The sequence below is a fragment of the Stenella coeruleoalba genome (assembly GCF_951394435.1).
Source record: "Stenella coeruleoalba genome assembly, contig: scaffold_104, whole genome shotgun sequence".
In the NCBI taxonomy this organism is placed as follows: Eukaryota; Metazoa; Chordata; class Mammalia; order Artiodactyla; family Delphinidae; genus Stenella; species Stenella coeruleoalba.
In genome coordinates this window covers 22,096-44,756 of record NW_027646183.1, presented here as the reverse complement: position 1 = coordinate 44,756, position 22,661 = coordinate 22,096, and the positions used below count along the sequence as shown (strand labels likewise).

At 43.9% G+C, this 22,661-nt stretch overlaps 1 long non-coding RNA gene across 4 annotated transcripts in view; it reads left to right on the top strand.

The window, feature by feature from the left end:
- The window catches only part of LOC307181273, a 560,753-nt gene extending 541,030 nt beyond the window's left edge, over positions 1–19,723 (top strand). For all 4 annotated transcript variants that reach the window (XR_013826299.1, XR_013826300.1, XR_013826301.1 and 1 more), the window contains 2 exons: positions 18,060–18,145; positions 19,643–19,723. This is a non-coding gene — a long non-coding RNA (uncharacterized lncRNA). The remainder of the gene's footprint in view (positions 1–18,059; positions 18,146–19,642) is intronic.
- Positions 19,724–22,661: the final 2,938 nt, after the last annotated feature.

The window sequence follows — 22,661 nt, the reverse complement described above, 5'->3', positions numbered from 1 at the left end:
TCTCGCTATTCCTGTTCATCTTCCACATAAATTGCAAACTGGGCCAAACAGGAAGTTAAAGGGACTGACTCTCCAAGTGGGGAGAGTGTTAGTAAAGCGTCTGGAATGTTGCACCCGAGTACCAGGGTACGAAAACTGAGACATATTTGAACACGTCTCCCGATCACATGGTTGATCATACTCTAGGTTCCACATGCATGTTTTAGATGAAGGAAGAATACCTTAAACCTGGGTAGTTGAAACCCGTGGAATGCGTACCATGCAATATGACTTCAAAGGGTCTTCATTTGCTCACGAACCTCTCCAATCCTATCACTGCTGCGTTTATGCCCCTGTACACATGCTTGATTCTCTTTCGGAGACATAGCAATCCATAGGTTTTAAGATACTTACTAGTCAGGTGCATTCTTAGGCGTTTAATATGGGGTTTTGTGTCCATTTCGTTGAGCAAGGAGTAGCTCTTGTCTATTCCATATTTGGCTTAAGGAACTTTATCTGTGCTCATTTCAATCTCTGGTTTTATGCAGCACCCCAACTCACCTTTCACCTTAAGCAAGCATAAGTTGGTTTTCTAAATTTGAGACCCTGTTCTGTTTTGGAATGCAGTTCCTGTGTAGCCAAGTTTACATTCCGTGTATTAGTGATATCTTATGATGTTTCTTTTTCTGTGTGACTTATTTCAGTTAGAATCATCGTACCTGAATCCACTCATTATGCTGCTACGGGCCTGATGACATAGATTTCATTGCTGAGTGATACTGCATTGTACGTAAGTACCACAACTTCTTTATCCATTTTTCACTTTCTGCAATGTTGAACTTGTACTGTAAACGAGGTTCTTGTAAACAGAGCCGTTCCAAACTTTGGGGTGGCTGTGTCTTTTTGATTTTAATTTCCCTAAGCTATAGGACCATAAGTGGAAGTGCCCTAGGTTCTGTTGCTTTGTTTTTTAGATGTTTCAGGAAACACCATACACTTCTCCCAAGTGGTTGTTGGCAATTTACATCCCGCCCATCAGCATAACAAGGCTCCCAGTTCTCCATGGCCTGTCCTGCCTTTCTGGATTTTACACTTTTATCAGATGGCCCTTTTGACCGGGGGGAAGTGAGACTTCATTGTAGTGCAGATTTCCTTTGCAAGCTTGCTTGGTTGGCCAAAAAGGGCGTATGCGTTTTTTCCTGAATATATTCAGGAAAAAACGCATACGCCCTTTTTGGCCAAGTGCATCATTGTGGACGTTCTGCCTCTTTTCCTATGCTTTCAATGCAATTCCAGTCTACCTCCTGAAATCGGTTTCCTGCAATTCTGCCCCGCTTTCAAGTCCTCTTGGCAGCCTTACTTCAGTATATTTTTGGACGATAGCTGTCATTTATAACTCTGCAGGTTTGTGAATTACAGTGCCCCTGAGCTCCTTTCTTCAACTCGCTTTCTTTTGAGCTGGCCGCAGCACCGCAGGATGGCTTCAGGCCCTAATCTGGTTCCGGTACGGCACGCTGAGCCTTTGGTTATTTCCTCTTCCTGGTGGGAAATGAGAGTTAAATTTGCCCGTCCAGACATCTCCAGCTAGCCTCTCATTGGTTCTCGCTATTCCTGTTCATCTTCCGCAGAAATTGGAAACTGTGCCAAACAGGAGGTTAAAGGCGCTGACTCTCCAAGTGGGGAGAGTGTTAGTAAAGCGTCTGGAATGTTGCACCCGAGTACCAGGGGAGGAAAACTGAGACATATTTGAACACGTCTCCCGTTCACATGGTTGATCATACTCTGGGTTCCACATGCATGTTTTAGCTGAAGGAAGAATACCTTAAACCTGGAGAGTTGAGACCCGTGTAATGGGTACCATGCAATATGACTTCAAAGGGTCTTCATTTGCTCACCGAACCTCTACAATCCTATCACTGCTGCGTTTATGCCCCTGTACACACGCTTGATTCTCTTTTGGAGACATAGCAATCCATAGGTTTTAAGATACTTACTAGTCAGGTACATTCTTAGGCGTTTAATATGGGGTTTTGAGTCCATTTCGTTGAGCAAGGAGTAGCTCTTGTCTATTCCATATTTGGCTTAAGGAACTTTATCTGTGCTCATTTCAATCTCTGGTTTTATGCAGCACCCCAACTCACCTTTCCCCTTAAGCAAGCATAAGTTGGTTTTCTAAATTTGAGACCCTGTTCTGTTTTGGAATGCAGTTCTTGTGTAGCCAAGTTTACATTCCGTGTATTAGTGATATCTTATGATGTTTCTTTTTCTGTGTGACTTATTTCAGTTAGAATTATCGTACCTTAATCCACTCATTATGCTGCTATGGGCCTGATGACATAGATTTCATTGCTGAGTGATACTGCATTGTACGTAAGTACCACAAGTTCTTTATCCATTTTTCACTTTCTGCGATGTTGAACTTGTACTGTAAACGAGGTTCTTGTAAACAGAGCCGTTCCAAACTTTGGGGTGGCTGTGTCTTTTTGATTTTAATTTCCCTAAGCTATAGGACCATAAGTGGAAGTGCCCTAGGCTCTGTTGCTTTGTTTTTTAGATGTTTCAGGAAACACCATACACTTCTCCCAAGTGTCTGTTGGCAATTTACATCCCGCCCATCAGCATAACAAGGCTCCCAGTTCTCCATGGCCTGTCCTGCCTTTCTGGATTTTACACTTTTTTCAGATGGCCCTTTTGACCGGGGGGAAGTGAGACTTCATTGTAGTGCAGATTTCCTTCGCAAGCTTGCTTGGTTGGCCAAAAAGGGCGTATGCGTTTTTTCCTGAATATATTCAGGCAAAAACGCATACGCCCTTTTTGGCCAAGTGCATCATTGTGGACGTTCTGCCTCTTTTCCTATGCTTTCAATACAATTCCAGTCTACCTCCTGAAATCGGTTTCCTGCAATTCTGCCCCGCTTTCAAGTCCTCTTGGCAGCCTTACTTCAGTCTATTTTTGGACGATAGCTGTCATTTATAATGCTGCAGGTTTGTGAATTACAGTGCCCCTGAGCTCCTTTCTTCAACTCGCTTTCTTGTGAGCTGGCCGCAACACCGCAGGATGTCTTCAGGCCCTAATCTGGTTCTGGCACGGCACGCTGAGCCTTTGGTTAATTCCTCTTCCTGGTGGGAAATGAGAGTTATATTTGCCCATCCAGACACCTCCAGCTAGTCTTTCATTGGTTCTCGCTATTCCTGTTCCTCTTCCACATAAATTGCAAACTGGGCCAAACAGGAAGTTAAAGGGACTGACTCTCCAAGTGGGGAGAGTGTTAGTAAAGCGTCTGGAATGTTGCACCCGAGTACCAGGGTACGAAAACTGAGACATATTTGAACACGTCTCCCGATCACATGGTTGATCATACTCTAGGTTCCACATGCATGTTTTAGATGAAGGAAGAATACCTTAAACCTGGGTAGTTGAAACCCGTGGAATGGGTACCATGCAATATGACTTCAAAGGGTCTTCATTTGCTCACGAACCTCTCCAATCCTATCACTGCTGCGTTTATGCCCCTGTACACATGCTTGATTCTCTTTCGGAGACATAGCAATCCATAGGTTTTAATATACTTACTAGTCAGGTGCATTCTTAGGCGTTTAATATGGGGTTTTGTGTCCATTTCGTTGAGCAAGGAGTAGCTCTTGTCTATTCCATATGTGGCTTAAGGAACTTTATCTGTGCTCATTTCAATCTCTGGTTTTATGCAGCACCCCAACTCACCTTTCACCTTAAGCAAGCATAAGTTGGTTTTCTAAATTTGAGACCCTGTTCTGTTTTGGAATGCAGTTCCTGTGTAGCCAAGTTTACATTCCGTTTATTAGTGATATCTTATGATGTTTCTTTTTCTGTGTGACTTATTTCAGTTAGAATCATCATACCTGAATCCACTCATTATGCTGCTACGGGCCTGATGACATAGATTTCATTGCTGAGTGATACTGCATTGTACGTAAGTACCACAACTTCTTTATCCATTTTTCACTTTCTGCGATGTTGAACTTGTACTGTAAACGAGGTTCTTGTAAACAGAGCCGTTCCAAACTTTGGGGTGGCTGTGTCTTTTTGATTTTAATTTCCCTAAGCTATAGGACCATAAGTGGAAGTGCCCTAGGCTCTGTTGCTTTGTTTTTTAGATGTTTCAGGAAACACCATACACTTCTCCCAAGTGTCTGTTGGCAATTTACATCCCGCCCATCAGCATAACAAGGCTCCCAGTTCTCCATGGCCTGTCCTGCCTTTCTGGATTTTACACTTTTTTCAGATGGCCCTTTTGACCGGGGGGAAGTGAGACTTCATTGTAGTGCAGATTTCCTTCGCAAGCTTGCTTGGTTGGCCAAAAAGGGCGTATACGTTTTTTCCTGAATATATTCAGGAAAAAACGCATACGCCCTTTTTGGCCAAGTGCATCATTGTGGACGTTCTGCCTCTTTTCCTATGCTTTCAATACAATTCCAGTCTACCTCCTGAAATCGGTTTCCTGCAATTCTGCCCCGCTTTCAAGTCCTCTTGGCAGCCTTACTTCAGTCTATTTTTGGACGATAGCTGTCATTTATAACGCTGCAGGTTTGTGAATTACAGTGCCCCTGAGCTCCTTTCTTCAACTCGCTTTCTTGTGAGCTGGCCGCAACACCGCAGGATGTCTTCAGGCCCTAATCTGGTTCTGGCACGGCACGCTGAGCCTTTGGTTAATTCCTCTTCCTGGTGGGAAATGAGAGTTATATTTGCCCATCCAGACACCTCCAGCTAGTCTTTCATTGGTTCTCGCTATTCCTGTTCATCTTCCACATAAATTGCAAACTGGGCCAAACAGGAAGTTAAAGGGACTGACTCTCCAAGTGGGGAGAGTGTTAGTAAAGCGTCTGGAATGTTGCACCCGAGTACCAGGGTACGAAAACTGAGACATATTTGAACACGTCTCCCGATCACATGGTTGATCATACTCTAGGTTCCACATGCATGTTTTAGATGAAGGAAGAATACCTTAAACCTGGAGAGTTTAAACCCGTGGAATGGGTACCATGCAATATGACTTCAAAGGGTCTTCATTTGCTCACGAACCTCTCCAATCCTATCACTGCTGCGTTTATGCCCCTGTACACATGCTTGATTCTCTTTCGGAGACATAGCAATCCATAGGTTTTAAGATACTTACTAGTCAGGTGCATTCTTAGGCGTTTAATATGGGGTTTTGTGTCCATTTCGTTGAGCAAGGAGTAGCTCTTGTCTATTCCATATTTGGCTTAAGGAACTTTATCTGTGCTCATTTCAATCTCTGGTTTTATGCAGCACCCCAACTCACCTTTCACCTTAAGCAAGCATAAGTTGGTTTTCTAAATTTGAGACCCTGTTCTGTGTTGGAATGCAGTTCCTGTGTAGCCAAGTTTACATTCCGTGTATTAGTGATATCTTATGATGTTTCTTTTTCTGTGTGACTTATTTCAGTTAGAATCATCGTACCTGAATCCACTCATTATGCTGCTACGGGCCTGATGACATAGATTTCATTGCTGAGTGATACTGCATTGTACGTAAGTACCACAACTTCTTTATCCATTTTTCACTTTCTGCGATGTTGAACTTGTACTGTAAACGAGGTTCTTGTAAACAGAGCCGTTCCAAACTTTGGGGTGGCTGTGTCTTTTTCATTTTAATTTCCCTAAGCTATAGGGCCATAAGTGGAAGTGCCCTAGGTTCTGTTGCTTTGTTTTTTAGATGTTTCAGGAAACACCATACACTTCTCCCAAGTGGTTGTTGGCAATTTACATCCCGCCCATCAGCATAACAAGGCTCCCAGTTCTCCATGGCCTGTCCTGCCTTTCTGGATTTTACACTTTTATCAGATGGCCCTTTTGACCGGGGGGAAGTGAGACTTCATTGTAGTGCAGATTTCCTTTGCAAGCTTGCTTGGTTGGCCAAAAAGGGCGTATGCGTTTTTTCCTGAATATATTCAGGAAAAAACGCATACGCCCTTTTTGGCCAAGTGCATCATTGTGGACGTTCTGCCTCTTTTCCTATGCTTTCAATGCAATTCCAGTCTACCTCCTGAAATCGGTTTCCTGCAATTCTGCCCCGCTTTCAAGTCCTCTTGGCAGCCTTACTTCAGTCTATTTTTGGACGATAGCTGTCATTTATAACTCTGCAGGTTTGTGAATTACAGTGCCCCTGAGCTCCTTTCTTCAACTCGCTTTCTTGTGACCTGGCCGCAACACCACAGGATGGCCTCAGGCCCTAATCTGGTTCCGGCCCGGCATACTGAGCCTTTGGTTAATTCCTCTTCCTGGTGGGAAATGAGAGTTGAATTTGCCCGTCCAGACACCTCCAGCTAGCCTCTCATTGGTTCTCGCTATTCCTGTTCATCTTCCGCAGAAATTGCAAACTGGGCCAAACAGGAGGTTAAAGGGACTGACTCTCCAAGTCGGGAGAGTGTTAGTAAAGCGTCTGGAATGTTGCACCCGAGTACCAGGGGAGGAAAACTGAGACATATTTGAACACGTCTCCCGTTCACATGGTTGATCATACTCTGGGTTCCACATGCATGTTTTAGCTGAAGGAAGAATACCTTAAACCTGGAGAGTTGAGACCCGTGTAATGGGTACCATGCAATATGACTTCAAAGGGTCTTCATTTGCTCACCGAACCTCTCCAATCCTATCACTGCTGCGTTTATGCCCCTGTACACATGCTTGATTCTCTTTTGGAGACATAGCAATCCATAGGTTTTAAGATACTTACTAGTCAGGTACATTCTTAGGCGTTTAATATGGGGTTTTGAGTCCATTTCTTTGAGCAAGGAGTAGCTCTTGTCTATTCCATATTTGGCTTAAGGAACTTTATCTGTGCTCATTTCAATCTCTGGTTTTATGCAGCACCCCAACTCACCTTTCCCCTTAAGCAAGCATAAGTTGGTTTTCTAAATTTGAGACCCTTTTCTGTTTTGGAATGCAGTTCTTGTGTAGCCAAGTTTACATTCCGTGTATTAGTGATATCTTATGATGTTTCTTATTCTGTGTGACTTATTTCAGTTAGAATCATCATACCTTAATCCACTCATTATGCTGCTACGGGCCTGATGACATAGATTTCATTGCTGAGTGATACTGCATTGTACGTAAGTACCACAAGTTCTTTATCCATTTTTCACTTTCTGCGATGTTGAACTTGTACTGTAAACGAGGTTCTTGTAAACAGAGCCGTTCCAAACTTTGGGGTGGCTGTGTCTTTTTGATTTTAATTTCCCTAAGCTATAGGACCATAAGTGGAAGTGCCCTAGGCTCTGTTGCTTTGTTTTTTAGATGTTTCAGGAAACACCATACACTTCTCCTGAGTGTCTGTTGGCAATTTACATCCCGCCCATCAGCATAACAAGGCTCCCAGTTCTCCATGGCCTGTCCTGCCTTTCTGGATTTTACACTTTTTTCAGATGGCCCTTTTGACCGGGGGGAAGTGAGACTTCATTGTAGTGCAGATTTCCTTTGCAAGCTTGCTTGGTTGGCCGAAAAGGGCGTATGCGTTTTTTCCTGAATATATTCAGGAAAAAACGCATACGCCCTTTTTGGCCAAGTGCATCATTGTGGACGTTCTGCCTCTTTTCCTATGCTTTCAATGCAATTCCAGTCTACCTCCTGAAATCGGTTTCCTGCAATTCTGCCCCGCTTTCAAGTCCTCTTGGCAGCCTTACTTCAGTATATTTTTGGACGATAGCTGTCATTTATAACTCTGCAGGTTTGTGAATTACAGTGCCCCTGAGCTCCTTTCTTCAACTCGCTTTCTTGTGACCTGGCCGCAACACCGCAGGATGTCTTCAGGCCCTAATCTTGTTCTGGCACGGCACGCTGAGCCTTTGGTTAATTCCTCTTCCTGGTGGGAAATGAGAGTTAAATTTGCCCATCCAGACACCTCCAGCTAGTCTCTCATTGGTTCTCGCTATTCCTGTTCATCTTCCACAGAAATTGCAAACTGGGCCAAACAGGAGGTTAAAGGGACTGACTCTCCATGTGGGGAGAGTGTTAGTAAAGCGTCTGGAATGTTGCACCCGAGTACCAGGGTCCGAAAATGGAGACATATTTGAACACGTCTCCCGATCACATGGTTGATCATACTCTAGGTTCCACATGCATGTTTTAGCTGAAGGAAGAATACCTTAAACCTGGGTAGTTGAAACAAGTGGAATGGGTACCATGCAATATGACTTCAAAGGGTCTTCATTTGCTCACCGAACCTCTCCAATCCTATCACTGCTGCGTTTATGCCCCTGTACACATGCTTGATTCTCTTTTGGAGACATAGCAATCCATAGGTTTTAAGATACTCACTAGTCAGGTACATTCATAGGCGTTTAACATGCGGTGTTGAGTCCATTTCGTTGAGCAAGGAGTAGCTCTTGTCTATTCCATATTTGGCTTAAGGAACTTTATCTGTGCTCATTTCAATCTCTGGTTTTATGCAGCACCCCAACTCACCTTTACCCTTAAGCAAGCATAAGTTGGTTTTCTAAATTTGAGACCCTGTTCTGTTCTGTAATTCAGTTCCTGTGTAGCCAAGTTTACATTCCATGTATTACTGATATCTTATGATGTTTCTTTTTCTGTGTGACTTATTTCAGTTAGAATCATCATACCTGAATCCACTCATTGTGCTGCTAAGGGCCTGATGACACAGATTTCATTGCTGAGTGATATTGCTTTGTAAGTAAATACCACAATTTCTTTATCCATTTTTCACTTTCTGCGATGTTGAACTTGTACTGTAAACGAGGTTCCTGTAAACAGAGCCGTTCCAAACTTTGGGGTGGCTGTGTCTTTTTGATTTTAATTTCCCTAAACTATAGGACCATAAGTGGAAGTGCCCTAGGTTCTGTTGCTTTGTTTTTTAGATGTTTCAGGAAACACCATACACTTCTCCCGAGTGGTTGTTGGCAATTTACATCCCGCCCATCAGCATAACAAGGCTCCCAGTTCTCCATGGCCTGTCCTGCCTTTCTGGATTTTACACTTTTTTCAGATGGCCCTTTTGACCGGGGGGAAGTGAGACTTCATTGTAGTGCAGATTTCCTTTGCAAGCTTGCTTGGTTGGCCAAAAAGGGCGTATGCGTTTTTTCCTGAATATATTCAGGAAAAAACGCATACGCCCTTTTTGGCCAAGTGCATCATTGTGGACGTTCTGCCTCTTTTCCTATGCTTTCAATGCAATTCCAGTCTACCTCCTGAAATCGGTTTCCTGCAATTCTGCCCCGCTTTCAAGTCCTCTTGGCAGCCTTACTTCAGTCTATTTTTGGACGATAGCTGTCATTTATAACTCTGCAGGTTTGTGAATTACAGTGCCCCTGAGCTCCTTTCTTCAACTCGTTTTCTTGTGAGCTGGCCGCAACACCGCAGGAGGGCTTCAGGCCCTAATCTGGTTCCGGCACGGCACACTGAGCCTTTGGTTATTTCCTCTTCCTGGTGGGAAATGAGAGTTAAATTTGCCCGTCCAGACACCTCCAGCTAGCCTCTCATTGGTTCTCGCTATTCCTGTTCATCTTCCGCAGAAATTGCAAACATGGCCAAACAGGAGGTTAAAGGCGCTGACTCTCCATGTGGGGAGAGTGTCAGTAAAGCGTCTGGAATGTTGCACCCGAGTACCAGGGGAGGAAAACTGAGACATATTTGAACACGTCTCCCGTTCACATGGTTGATCATACTTGGGTTCCACATGCATGTTTTAGCTGAAGGAAGAATACCTAAAACCTGGGTAGTTGAAACCCGTGGAATGGGTACCATGCAATATGACTTCAAAGGGTCTTCATTTGCTCACCGAACCTCTCCAATCCTATCACTGCTGCGTTTATGCCCCTGTACACATGCTTGATTCTCTTTCGGAGACATAGCAATCCATAGGTTTTAAGATACTTACTAGTCAGGTACATTTTAGGCGTTTAATATGCGGTGTTGAGTCCATTTCGTTGAGCAAGGAGTAGCTCTTGTCTATTCCATATTTGGCTTAAGGAACTTTATCTGTGCTCATTTCAATCTCTGGTTTTATGCAGCACCCCAACTCACCTTTCCCCTTAAGCAAGCATAAGTTGGTTTTCTAAATTTGAGACCCTGTTCTGTTCTGTAATTCAGTTCCTGTGTAGCCAAGTTTACATTCCGTGTATTACTGATATCTTATGATGTTTCTTTTTCTGTGTGACTTATTTCAGTTAGAATCATCATACCTGAATCCACTCATTGTGCTGCTAAGGGCCTGATGACACAGATTTCATTGCTGCGTGATATTGCTTTGTAAGTAAATACCACAACTTCTTTATCCATTTTTCACTTTCTGCGATGTTGAACTTGTACTGTAAACGAGGTTCTTGTAAACAGAGCCGTTCCAAACTTTGGGGTGGCTGTGTCTTTTTCATTTTAATTTCCCTAAGCTATAGGACCATAAGTGGAAGTGCCCTAGGTTCTGTTGCTTTGTTTTTTAGTTGTTTCAGGAAACACCATACACTTCTCCCAAGTGGTTCTTGGCAATTTACATCCCGCCCATCAGCATAACAAGGCTCCCAGTTCTCCATGGCCTGTCCTGCCTTTCTGGATTTTACACTTTTTTCAGATGGCCCTTTTGACCGGGGGGAAGTGAGACTTCATTGTAGTGCAGATTTCCTTTGCAAGCTTGCTTGGTTGGCCAAAAAGGGCGTATGCGTTTTTTCCTGAATATATTCAGGAAAAAACGCATACGCCCTTTTTGGCCAAGTGCATCATTGTGGACGTTCTGCCTCTTTTCCTATGCTTTCAATGCAATTCCAGTCTACCTCCTGAAATCGGTTTCCTGCAATTCTGCCCCGCTTTCAAGTCCTCTTGGCAGCCTTACTTCAGTCTATTTTTGGACGATAGCTGTCATTTATAACTCTGCAGGTTTGTGAATTACAGTGCCCCTGAGCTCCTTTCTTCAACTCGCTTTCTTGTGACCTGGCCGCAACACCGCAGGATGGCTTCAGGCCCTAATCTGGTTCCGGCCCGTCATGCTGAGCCTTTGGTTAATTCCTCTTCCTGGTGGGAAATGAGAGTTGAATTTGCCCGTCCAGACACCTCCAGCTAGCCTCTCATTGGTTCTCGCTATTCCTGTTCATCTTCCGCAGAAATTGCAAACTGGGCCAAACAGGAGGTTAAAGGGACTGACTCTCCAAGTCGGGAGAGTGTTAGTAAAGCGTCTGGAATGTTGCACCCGAGTACCAGGGGAGGAAAACTGAGACATATTTGAACACGTCTCCCGTTCACATGGTTGATCATACTCTGGGTTCCACATGCATGTTTTAGCAGAAGGAAGAATACCTTAAACCTGGAGAGTTGAGACCCGTGTAATGGGTACCATGCAATATGACTTCAAAGGGTCTTCATTTGCTCACCGAACCTCTCCAATCCTATCACTGCTGCGTTTATGCCCCTGTACACACGCTTGATTCTCTTTTGGAGACATAGCAATCCATAGGTTTTAAGATACTTACTAGTCAGGTACATTCTTAGGCGTTTAATATGCGGTGTTGAGTCCATTTCGTTGAGCAAGGAGTAGCTCTTGTCTATTCCATATTTGGCTTAAGGAACTTTATCTGTGCTCATTTCAATCTCTGGTTTTATGCAGCACCCCAACTCACCTTTCCCCTTAAGCAAGCATAAGTTGGTTTTCTAAATTTGAGACCCTGTTCTGTTTTGGAATGCAGTTCCTGTGTAGCCAAGTTTACATTCCGTGTATTAGTGATATCTTATGATGTTTCTTTTTCTGTGTGACTTATTTCAGTTAGAATCATCATACCTGAATCCACTCATTGTGCTACTAAGGGCCTGATGACACAGATTTCATTGCTGAGTGATATTGCTTTGTAAGTAAATACCACAACTTCTTTATCCATTTTTCACTTTCTGCGATGTTGAACTTGTACTGTAAACGAGGTTCTTGTAAACAGAGCCGTTCCAAACTTTGGGGTGGCTGTGTCTTTTTCATTTTAATTTCCCTAAGCTATAGGACCATAAGTGGAAGTGCCCTAGGTTCTGTTGCTTTGTTTTTTAGATGTTTCAGGAAACACCATACACTTCTCCCGAGTGGTGGTTGGCAAATTACATCCCGCCCATCAGCATAACAAGGCTCCCAGTTCTCCATGGCCTGTCCTGCCTTTCTGGATTTTACACTTTTTTCAGATGGCCCTTTTGACCGGGGGGAAGTGAGACTTCATTGTAGTGCAGATTTCCTTTGCAAGCTTGCTTGGTTGGCCAAAAAGGGCGTATGCGTTTTTTCCTGAATATATTCAGGAAAAAACGCATACGCCCTTTTTGGCCAAGTGCATCATTGTGGACGTTCTGCCTCTTTTCCTATGCTTTCAATGCAATTCCAGTCTACCTCCTGAAATCGGTTTCCTGCAATTCTGCCCCGCTTTCAAGTCCTCTTGGCAGCCTTACTTCAGTCTATTTTTGGACGATAGCTGTCATTTATAACTCTGCAGGTTTGTGAATTACAGTGCCCCTGAGCTCCTTTCTTCAACTCGCTTTCTTGTGACCTGGCCGCAACACCGCAGGATGGCTTCAGGCCCTAATCTGGTTCCGGCCCGGCATGCTGAGCCTTTGGTTAATTCCTCTTCCTGGTGGGAAATGAGAGTTGAATTTGCCCGTCCAGACACCTCCAGCTAGCCTCTCATTGGTTCTCGCTATTCCTGTTCATCTTCCGCAGAAATTGCAAACTGGGCCAAACAGGAGGTTAAAGGGACTGACTCTCCAAGTCGGGAGAGTGTTAGTAAAGCGTCTGGAATGTTGCACCCGAGTACCAGGGGAGGAAAACTGAGACATATTTGAACACGTCTCCCGATCACATGGTTGATCATACTCTAGGTTCCACATGCATGTTTTAGCTGAAGGAAGAATACCTTATACCTGGGTATTTGAAACCCGTGGAATGGGTACCATGCAATATGACTTCAAAGGGTCTTCATTTGCTCACCGAACCTCTCCAATCCTATCACTGCTGCGTTTATGCCCCTGTACACATGCTTGATTCTCTTTCGGAGACATAGCAATCCATAGGTTTTAAGATACTTACTAGTCAGGTACATTCTTAGGCGTTTAATATGCGGTGTTGAGTCCATTTCGTTGAGCAAGGAGTAGCTCTTGTCTATTCCGTATTTGACTTAAGGAACTTTATCTGTGCTCATTTCAATCTCTGGTTTTATGCAGCACCCCAACTCACCTTTACCCTTAAGCAAGCATAAGTTGGTTTTCTAAATTTGAGACCCTGTTCTGTTCTGTAATTCAGTTCCTGTGTAGCCAAGTTTACATTCCGTGTATTACTGATATCTTATGATGTTTCTTTTTCTGTGTGACTTATTTCAGTTAGAATCATCATACCTGAATCCACTCATTGTGCTGCTAAGGGCCTTGTGACACAGATTTCATTGCTGAGTGATTTTGCTTTGTAAGTAAATACCACAACTTCTTTATCCATTTTTCACTTTCTGCGATGTTGAACTTGTACTGTAAACGAGGTTCTTGTAAACAGAGCCGTTCCAAACTTTGGGGTGGCTGTGTCTTTTTCATTTTAATTTCCCTAAGCTATAGGACCATAAGTGGAAGTGCCCTAGGTTCTGTTGCTTTGTTTTTTAGATGTTTCAGGAAACACCATACACTTCTCCCGAGTGGTTGTTGGCAATTTACATCCCGCCCATCAGCATAACAAGGCTCCCAGTTCTCCATGGCCTGTCCTGCCTTTCTGGATTTTACACTTTTTTCAGATGGCCCTTTTGACCGGGGGGAAGTGAGACTTCATTGTAGTGCAGATTTCCTTTGCAAGCTTGCTTGGTTGGCCAAAAAGGGCGTATGCGTTTTTTCCTGAATATATTCAGGAAAAAACGCATACGCCCTTTTTGGCCAAGTGCATCATTGTGGACGTTCTGCCTCTTTTCCTATGCTTTCAATGCAATTCCAGTCTACCTCCTGAAATCGGTTTCCTGCAATTCTGCCCCGCTTTCAAGTCCTCTTGGCAGCCTTACTTCAGTCTATTTTTGGACGATAGCTGTCATTTATAACTCTGCAGGTTTGTGAATTACAGTGCCCCTGAGCTCCTTTCTTCAACTCGCTTTCTTGTGACCTGGCCGCAACACCGCAGGATGGCTTCAGGCCCTAATCTGGTTCCGGCCCGGCATGCTGAGCCTTTGGTTAATTCCTCTTCCTGGTGGGAAATGAGAGTTGAATTTGCCCGTCCAGACACCTCCAGCTAGCCTCTCATTGGTTCTCGCTATTCCTGTTCATCTTCCGCAGAAATTGCAAACTGGGCCAAACAGGAGGTTAAAGGGACTGACTCTCCAAGTCGGGAGAGTGTTAGTAAAGCGTCTGGAATGTTGCACCCGAGTACCAGGGGAGGAAAACTGAGACATATTTGAACACGTCTCCCGTTCACATGGTTGATCATACTCTGGGTTCCACATGCATGTTTTAGCTGAAGGAAGAATACCTTAAACCTGGAGAGTTGAGACCCGTGTAATGGGTACCATGCAATATGACTTCAAAGGGTCTTCATTTGCTCACCGAACCTCTCCAATCCTATCACTGCTGCGTTTATTCCCCTGTACACACGCTTGATTCTCTTTTGGAGACATAGCAATCCATAGGTTTTAAGATACTTACTTGTCAGGTACATTCTTAGGCGTTTAATATGGGGTTTTGAGTCCATTTCGTTGAGCAAGGAGTAGCTCTTGTCTATTCCATATTTGGCTTAAGGAACTTTATCTGTGCTCATTTCAATCTCTGGTTTTATGCAGCACCCCAACTCACCTTTCCCCTTAAGCAAGCATAAGTTGGTTTTCTAAATTTGAGACCCTGTTCTGTTTTGGAATGCAGTTCCTGTGTAGCCAAGTTTACATTCCGTGTATTAGTGATATCTTATGATGTTTCTTTTTCTGTGTGACTTATTTCAGTTAGAATCATCATACCTGAATCCACTCATTGTGCTGCTAAGGGCCTGATGACACAGATTTCATTGCTGAGTGATATTGCTTTGTAAGTAAATACCACAACTTCTTTATCCATTTTTCACTTTCTGCGATGTTGAACTTGTACTGTAAACGAGGTTCTTGTAAACAGAGCCGTTCCAAACTTTGGGGTGGCTGTGTCTTTTTCATTTTAATTTCCCTAAGCTATAGGACCATAAGTGGAAGTGCCCTAGGCTCTGTTGCTTTGTTTTTTAGATGTTACAGGAAACACCATACACTTCTCCAGAGTGGTTGTTGGCAATTTACATCCCGCCCATCAGCATAACAAGGCTCCCAGTTCTCCATGGCCTGTCCTGCCTTTCTGGATTTTACCCTTTTTTCAGATGGCCCTTTTGACCGGGGGGAAGTGAGACTTCATTGTAGTGCAGATTTCCTTTGCAAGCTTGCTTGGTTGGCCAAAAAGGGCGTATGCGTTTTTTCCTGAATATATTCAGGAAAAAACGCATACGCCCTTTTTGGCCAAGTGCATCATTGTGGACGTTCTGCCTCTTTTCCTATGCTTTCAATGCAATTCCAGTCTACCTCCTGAAATCGGTTTCCTGCAATTCTGCCCCGTTTTCAAGTCCTCTTGGCAGCCTTACTTCAGTCTATTTTTGGACGATAGCTGTCATTTATAACTCTGCAGGTTTGTGAATTACAGTGCCCCTGAGCTCCTTTCTTCAACTCGCTTTCTTGTGACCTGGCCGCAACACCGCAGGATGGCTTCAGGCCCTAATCTGGTTCCGGCCCGGCATGCTGAGCCTTTGGTTAATTCCTCTTCCTGGTGGGAAATGAGAGTTGAATTTGCCCGTCCAGACACCTCCAGCTAGCCTCTCATTGGTTCTCGCTATTCCTGTTCATCTTCCGCAGAAATTGCAAACTGGGCCAAACAGGAGGTTAAAGGGACTGACTCTCCAAGTGGGGAGAGTGTTAGTAAAGCGTCTGGAATGTTGCACCCGAGTACCATGGGAGGTAAACTGAGACATATTTGAACACGTCTCCCGTTCACATGGTTGATCATACTCTGGGTTCCACATGCATGTTTTAGCTGAAGGAAGAATACCTTAAACCTGGAGAGTTGAGACCCGTGTAATGGGTACCATGCAATATGACTTCAAAGGGTCTTCATTTGCTCACCGAACCTCTCCAATCCTATCACTGCTGCGTTTATGCCCCTGTACACACGCTTGATTATCTTTTGGAGACATAGCAATCCATAGGTTTTAAGATACTTACTAGTCAGGTACATTCTTAGGCGTTTAATATGGGGTTTTGAGTCCATTTCGTTGAGCAAGTAGTAGCTCTTGTCTATTCCATATTTGGCTTAAGGAACTTTATCTGTGCTCATTTCAATCTCTGGTTTTATGCAGCACCCCAACTCACTTTTCCCCTTAAGCAAGCATAAGTTGGTTCTCTAAATTTGAGACCCTGTTCTGTTTTGGAATGCACTTCCTGTGTAGCCAAGTTTACATTCCATGTATTAGTGATATCTTATGATGTTTCTTTTTCTGTGTGACTTATTTCAGTTAGAATCATCATACCTGAATCCACTCATTGTGCTGCTAAGGGCCTGATGACACAGATTTCATTGCTGAGTGATATTGCTTTGTAAGTAAATACCACAACTTCTTTATCCATTTTTCACTTTCTGCGATGTTGAACTTGTACTGTAAACGAGGTTCTTGTAAACAGAGCCGTTCCAAACTTTGGGGTGGCTGTGTCTTTTTCATTTTAATTTCCCTAAGCTATAGGACCATAAGTGGAAGTGCCCTAGGTTCTGTTGCTTTGTTTTTTAGATGTTTCAGGAAACACCATACACTTCTCCCGAGTGGTTGTTGGCAAATTACATCCCGCCCATCAGCATAACAAGACTCCCAGTTCTCAATGGCCTGTCCTGCCTTTCTGGATTTTACACTTTTTTCAGATGGCCCTTTTGACCGGGGGGAAGTGAGACTTCATTGTAGTGCAGATTTCCTTTGCAAGCTTGCTTGGTTTGCCAAAAAGGGCGTATGCGTTTTTTCCTGAATATATTCAGGAAAAAACGCATACGCCCTTTTTGGCCAAGTGCATCATTGTGGACGTTCTGCCTCTTTTCCTATGCTTTCAATGCAATTCCAGTCTACCTCCTGAAATCGGTTTCCTGCAATTCTGCCCCGCTTTCAAGTCCTCTTGGCAGCCTTACTTCAGTCTATTTTTGGACGATAGCTGTCATTTATAACTCTGCAGGTTTGTGAATTACAGTGCCCCTGAGCTCCTTTCTTCAACTCGCTTTCTTGTGACCTGGCCGCAACACCGCAGGATGGCTTCAGGCCCTAATCTGGTTCCGGCACGGCACGCTGAGCCTTTGGTTAATTCCTCTTCCTGGTGGGAAATGAGAGTTAAATTTGCCCGTCCAGACTCCTACAGGTAATCTCTCATTGGTTCTCGCTATTCCTGTTCATCTTCCGCAGAAATTGCAAACTGGGCCAAACAGGAGGTTAAAGGGACTGACTCTCCAAGTCGGGAGAGTGTTAGTAAAGCGTCTGGAATGTTGCACCCGAGTACCAGGGGAGGAAAACTGAGACATATTTGAACACGTCTCCCGTTCACATGGTTGATCATACTCTGGGTTCCACATGCATGTTTTAGCTGAAGGAAGAATACCTTAAACCTGGAGAGTTAAGACCCGTGTAATGGGTACCATGCAATATGACTTCAAAGGGTCTTCATTTGCTCACCGAACCTCTCCAATCCTATCACTGCTGCGTTTATGCCCCTGTACACATGCTTGATTCTCTTTCGGAGACATAGCAATCCATAGGTTTTAAGATACTTACTAGTCAGGTACATTCTTAGGCGTTTAATATGCGGTGTTGAGTCCATTTCGTTGAGCAAGGAGTAGCTCTTGTCTATTCCATATTTGGCTTAAGGAACTTTATCTGTGCTCATTTCAATCTCTGGTTTTATGCAGCACCCCAACTCACCTTTACCCTTAAGCAAGCATAAGTTGGTTTTCTAAATTTGAGACCCTGTTCTGTTCTGTAATTCAGTTCCTGTGTAGCCAAGTTTACATTCCGTGTATTACTGATATCTTATGATGTTTCTTTTTCTGTGTGACTTATTTCAGTTAGAATCATCATACCTGAATCCACTCATTGTGCTGCTAAGGGCCTGATGACACAGATTTCATTGCTGAGTGATATTGCTTTTTAAGTAAATACCACAACTTCTTTATCCATTTTTCACTTTCTGCGATGTTGAACTTGTACTGTAAATGAGGTTCTTGTAAAGAGAGCCGTTCCAAACTTTGGGGTGGCTGTGTCTTTTTGATTTTAAATTCCCTAAGCTATAGGACCATAAGTGGAAGTGCCCTAAGCTCTGTTGCTTTGTTTTTTAGATGTTTCAGTAAACACCATACACTTCTCCCGAGTGGTTGTTGGCAATTTACATCCCGCCCATCAGCATAACAAGGCTCCCAGTTCTCCATGGCCTGTCCTGCCTTTCTGGATTTTACACTTTTTTCAGATGGCCCTTTTGACCGAGGGGAAGTGAGACTTCATTGTAGTGCAGATTTCCTTTGCAAGCTTGCTTGGTTGGCCAAAAAGGGCGTATGCGTTTTTTCCTGAATATATTCAGGAAAAAACACATACGCCCTTTTTGGCCAAGTGCATCATTGTGGACGTTCTGCCTCTTTTCCTATGCTTTCAATGCAATTCCAGTCTACCTCCTGAAATCGGTTTCCTGCAATTCTGCCCCGCTTTCAAGTCCTCTTGGCAGCCTTATTTCAGTCTATTTTTGGACGATAGCTGTCATTTATAACTCTGCAGGTTTGTGAATTACAGTGCCCCTGAGCTCCTTTCTTCAACTCGCTTTCTTGTGACCTGGCCGCAACACCGCAGGATGGCTTCAGGCCCTAATCTGTTTCCGGCACGGATCGCTGAGCCTTTGGTTAATTCCTCTTCCTGGTGGGAAATGAGAGTTAAATTTGCCCGTCCAGACACCTCCAGCTAGCCTCTCATTGGTTCTCGCTATTCCTGTTCATCTTCCGCAGAAATTGCAAACTGGGCCAAACAAGAGGTTAAAGGCGCTGACTCTCCATGTGGGGAGAGTGTTAGTAAAGCGTCTGGAATGTTGCACCCGAGTACCAGGGGAGGAAAACTGAGACATATTTGAACACATCTCCCGTTCACATGGTTGATAATACTTGGGTTCCACATGCATGTTTTAGCTGAAGGAAGAATACCTAAAACCAGGGTAGTTGAAAACCATGGAATGGGTACCATGCAATATGACTTCAAAGGGTCTTCATTTGCTCACCGAACCTCTCCAATCCTATCACTGCTGCGTTTATGCCCCTGTACACATGCTTGATTCTCTTTCGGAGACATAGCAATCCATAGGTTTTAAGATACTTACTAGTCAGGTACATTCTTAGGCGTTTAATATGCGGTGTTGAGTCCATTTCGTTGAGCAAGGAGTAGCTCTTGTCTATTCCATATTTGGCTTAAGGAACTTTATCTGTGCTCATTTCAATCTCTGGTTTTATGCAGCACCCCAACTCACCTTTCCCCTTAAGCAAGCATAAGTTGGTTTTCGAAATTTGAGACCCTGTTCTGTTCTGTAATTCAGTTCCTGTGTAGCCAAGTTTACATTCCGTGTATTACTGATATCTTATGATGTTTCTTTTTCTGTGTGACTTATTTCAGTTAGAATCATCATACCTGAATCCACTCATTGTGCTGCTAAGGGCCTGATGACACAGATTTCATTGCTGAGTGATATTGCTTTTTAAGTAAATACCACAACTTCTTTATCCATTTTTCACTTTCTGCGATGTTGAACTTGTACTGTAAACAAGGTTCTTGTAAACAGAGCTGTTCCAAACTTTGGGGTGGCTGTGTCTTTTTGATTTTAAATTCCCTAAGCTATAGGACCATAAGTGGAAGTGCCCTAGGCTCTGTTGCTTTGTTTTTTAGATGTTTCAGGAAACACCATACACTTCTCCCGAGTGTCTGTTGGCAATTTACATCCCGCCCATCAGCATAACAAGGCTCCCAGTTCTCCATGGCCTGTCCTGCCTTTCTGGATTTTACACTTTTTTCAGATGGCCCTTTTGACCGGGGGGAAGTGAGACTTCATTGTAGTGCAGATTTCCTTTGCAAGCTTGCTTGGATGGCCAAAAAGGGCGTATGCGTTTTTTCCTGAATATATTCAGGAAAAAACGCATACGCCCTTTTTGGCCAAGTGCATCATTGTGGACGTTCTGCCTCTTTTCCTATGCTTTCAATGCAATTCCAGTCTACCTCCTGAAATCGGTTTCCTGCAATTCTGCCCTGTTTTCAAGTCCTCTTGGCAGCCTTACTTCAGTCTATTTTTGGACGATAGCTGTCATTTATAACTCTGCAGGTTTGTGAATTACAGTGCCCCTGAGCTCCTTTCTTCAACTCGCTTTCTTGTGAGCTGGCCGCAACACCGCATGATGGCTTCAGGCCCTAATCTGGTTCCGGCACGGAACGCTGAGCCTTTGGTTAATTCCTCTTCCTGGTGGGAAATGAGAGTTAAATTTGCCCGTCCAGACACCTCCAGCTAGTCTCTCATTGGTTCTCGCTATTCCTGTTCATCTTCCGCAGAAATTGCAAACTGGGCCAAACAGGAGGTTAAAGGGACTGACTCTCCAAGTCGGGAGAGTGTTAGTAAAGCGTCTGGAATATTGCACCCGAGTACCAGGGTACGAAAACTGAGACATATTTGAACATGTCTCCCGTTCACATGGTTGATCATACTCTAGGTTCCACATGCATGTTTTAGCTGAAGGAAGAATACCTTAAACCTGGGTAGTTGAAACCCGTGGAATGGGTACCATTCAATATGACTTCAAAGGGTCTTCATTTGCTCACCGAACCTCTCCAATCCTATCACTGCTGCGTTTATGCCCCTGTACACATGCTTGATTCTCTTTCGGAGACATAGCAATCCATAGGTTTTAATATACTTACTAGTCAGGTACATTCTTAGGCGTTTAATATGCGGTGTTGAGTCCATTTCGTTGAGCAAGGAGTAGCTCTTGTCTATTCCATATTTGGCTTAAGGAACTTTATCTGTGCTCATTTCAATCTCTGGTTTTATGCAGCACCCCAACTCACCTTTCCCCTTAAGCAAGCATAAGTTGGTTTTCTAAATTTGAGACCCTGTTCTGTTTTGTAATGCAGTTCCTGTGTAGCCAAGTTTACATTCCGTGTATTAGTGATATCTTATGATGTTTCTTTTTCTGTGTGACTTATTTCAGTTAGAATCATCGTACCTGAATCCACTCATTGTGCTGCTAAGGGCCTGATGACATAGATTTCATTGCTGAGTGATATTGCTTTGTAAGTGAATACCACAACTTCTTTATCCATTTTTCACTTTCTGCGATGTTGAACTTGTACTGTAAACGAGGTTCTTGTAAACAGAGCCGTTCCAAACTCTGGGGTGGCTGTGTCTTTTTGATTTTAATTTCCCTAAGCTATAGGACCATAAGTGGAAGTGCCCTAGGCTCTGTTGCTTTGTTTTTTAGTTGTTTCAGGAAACACCATACACTTCTCCCAAGTGGTTCTTGGCAATTTACATCCCGCCCATCAGCATAACAAGGCTCCCAGTTCTCCATGGCCTGTCCTGCCTTTCTGGATTTTACCCTTTTTTCAGATGGCCCTTTTGACCGGGGGGAAGTGAGACTTCATTGTAGTGCAGATTTCCTTTGCAAGCTTGCTTGGTTGGCCAAAAAGGGCGTATGCGTTTTTTCCTGAATATATTCAGGAAAAAACGCATACGCCCTTTTTGGCCAAGTGCATCATTGTGGACGTTCTGCCTCTTTTCCTATGCTTTCAATGCAATTCCAGTCTACCTCCTGAAATCGGTTTCCTGCAATTCTGCCCCGCTTTCAAGTCCTCTTGGCAGCCTTACTTCAGTCTATTTTTGGACGATAGCTGTCATTTATAACTCTGCAGGTTTGTGAATTACAGTGCCCCTGAGCTCCTTTCTTCAACTCGCTTTCTTGTGACCTGGCCGCAACACCGCAGGATGGCTTCAGGCCCTAATCTGGTTCCGGCCCGGCATGCTGAGCCTTTGGTTAATTCCTCTTCCTGGTGGGAAATGAGAGTTAAATTTGCCCGTCCAGACACCTCCAGCTAGCCTCTCATTTGTTCTCGCTATTCCTGTTCATCTTCCGCAGAAATTGCAAACTGGGCCAAACAGGAGGTTAAAGGGACTGACTCTCCAAGTCGGGAGAGTGTTAGTAAAGCGTCTGGAATGTTGCACCCGAGTACCAGGGGAGGAAAACTGACATATATTTGAACACGTCTCCCGTTCACACGGTTGATCATACTCTGGGTTCCACATGCATGTTTTAGCTGAAGGAAGAATACCTTAAACCTGGGTAGTTGAAACCCGTGGAATGGGTACCATGCAATATGACTTCACAGGGTCTTCATTTGCTCACCGAACCTCTCCAATCCTATCACTGCTGCGTTTATGCCCCTGCACGCACGCTTGATTCTCTTTTGGAGACATAGCAATCCATAGGTTTTAAGATACTTACTAGTCAGGTACATTCTTAGGCGTTTAATATGGGGTGTTGAGTCCATTTCGTTGAGCAAGGAGTAGCTCTTGTCTATTCCATATTTGGCTTAAGGAACTTTATCTGTGCTCATTTCAATCTCTGGTTTTATGCAGCACCCCAACTCACCTTTCC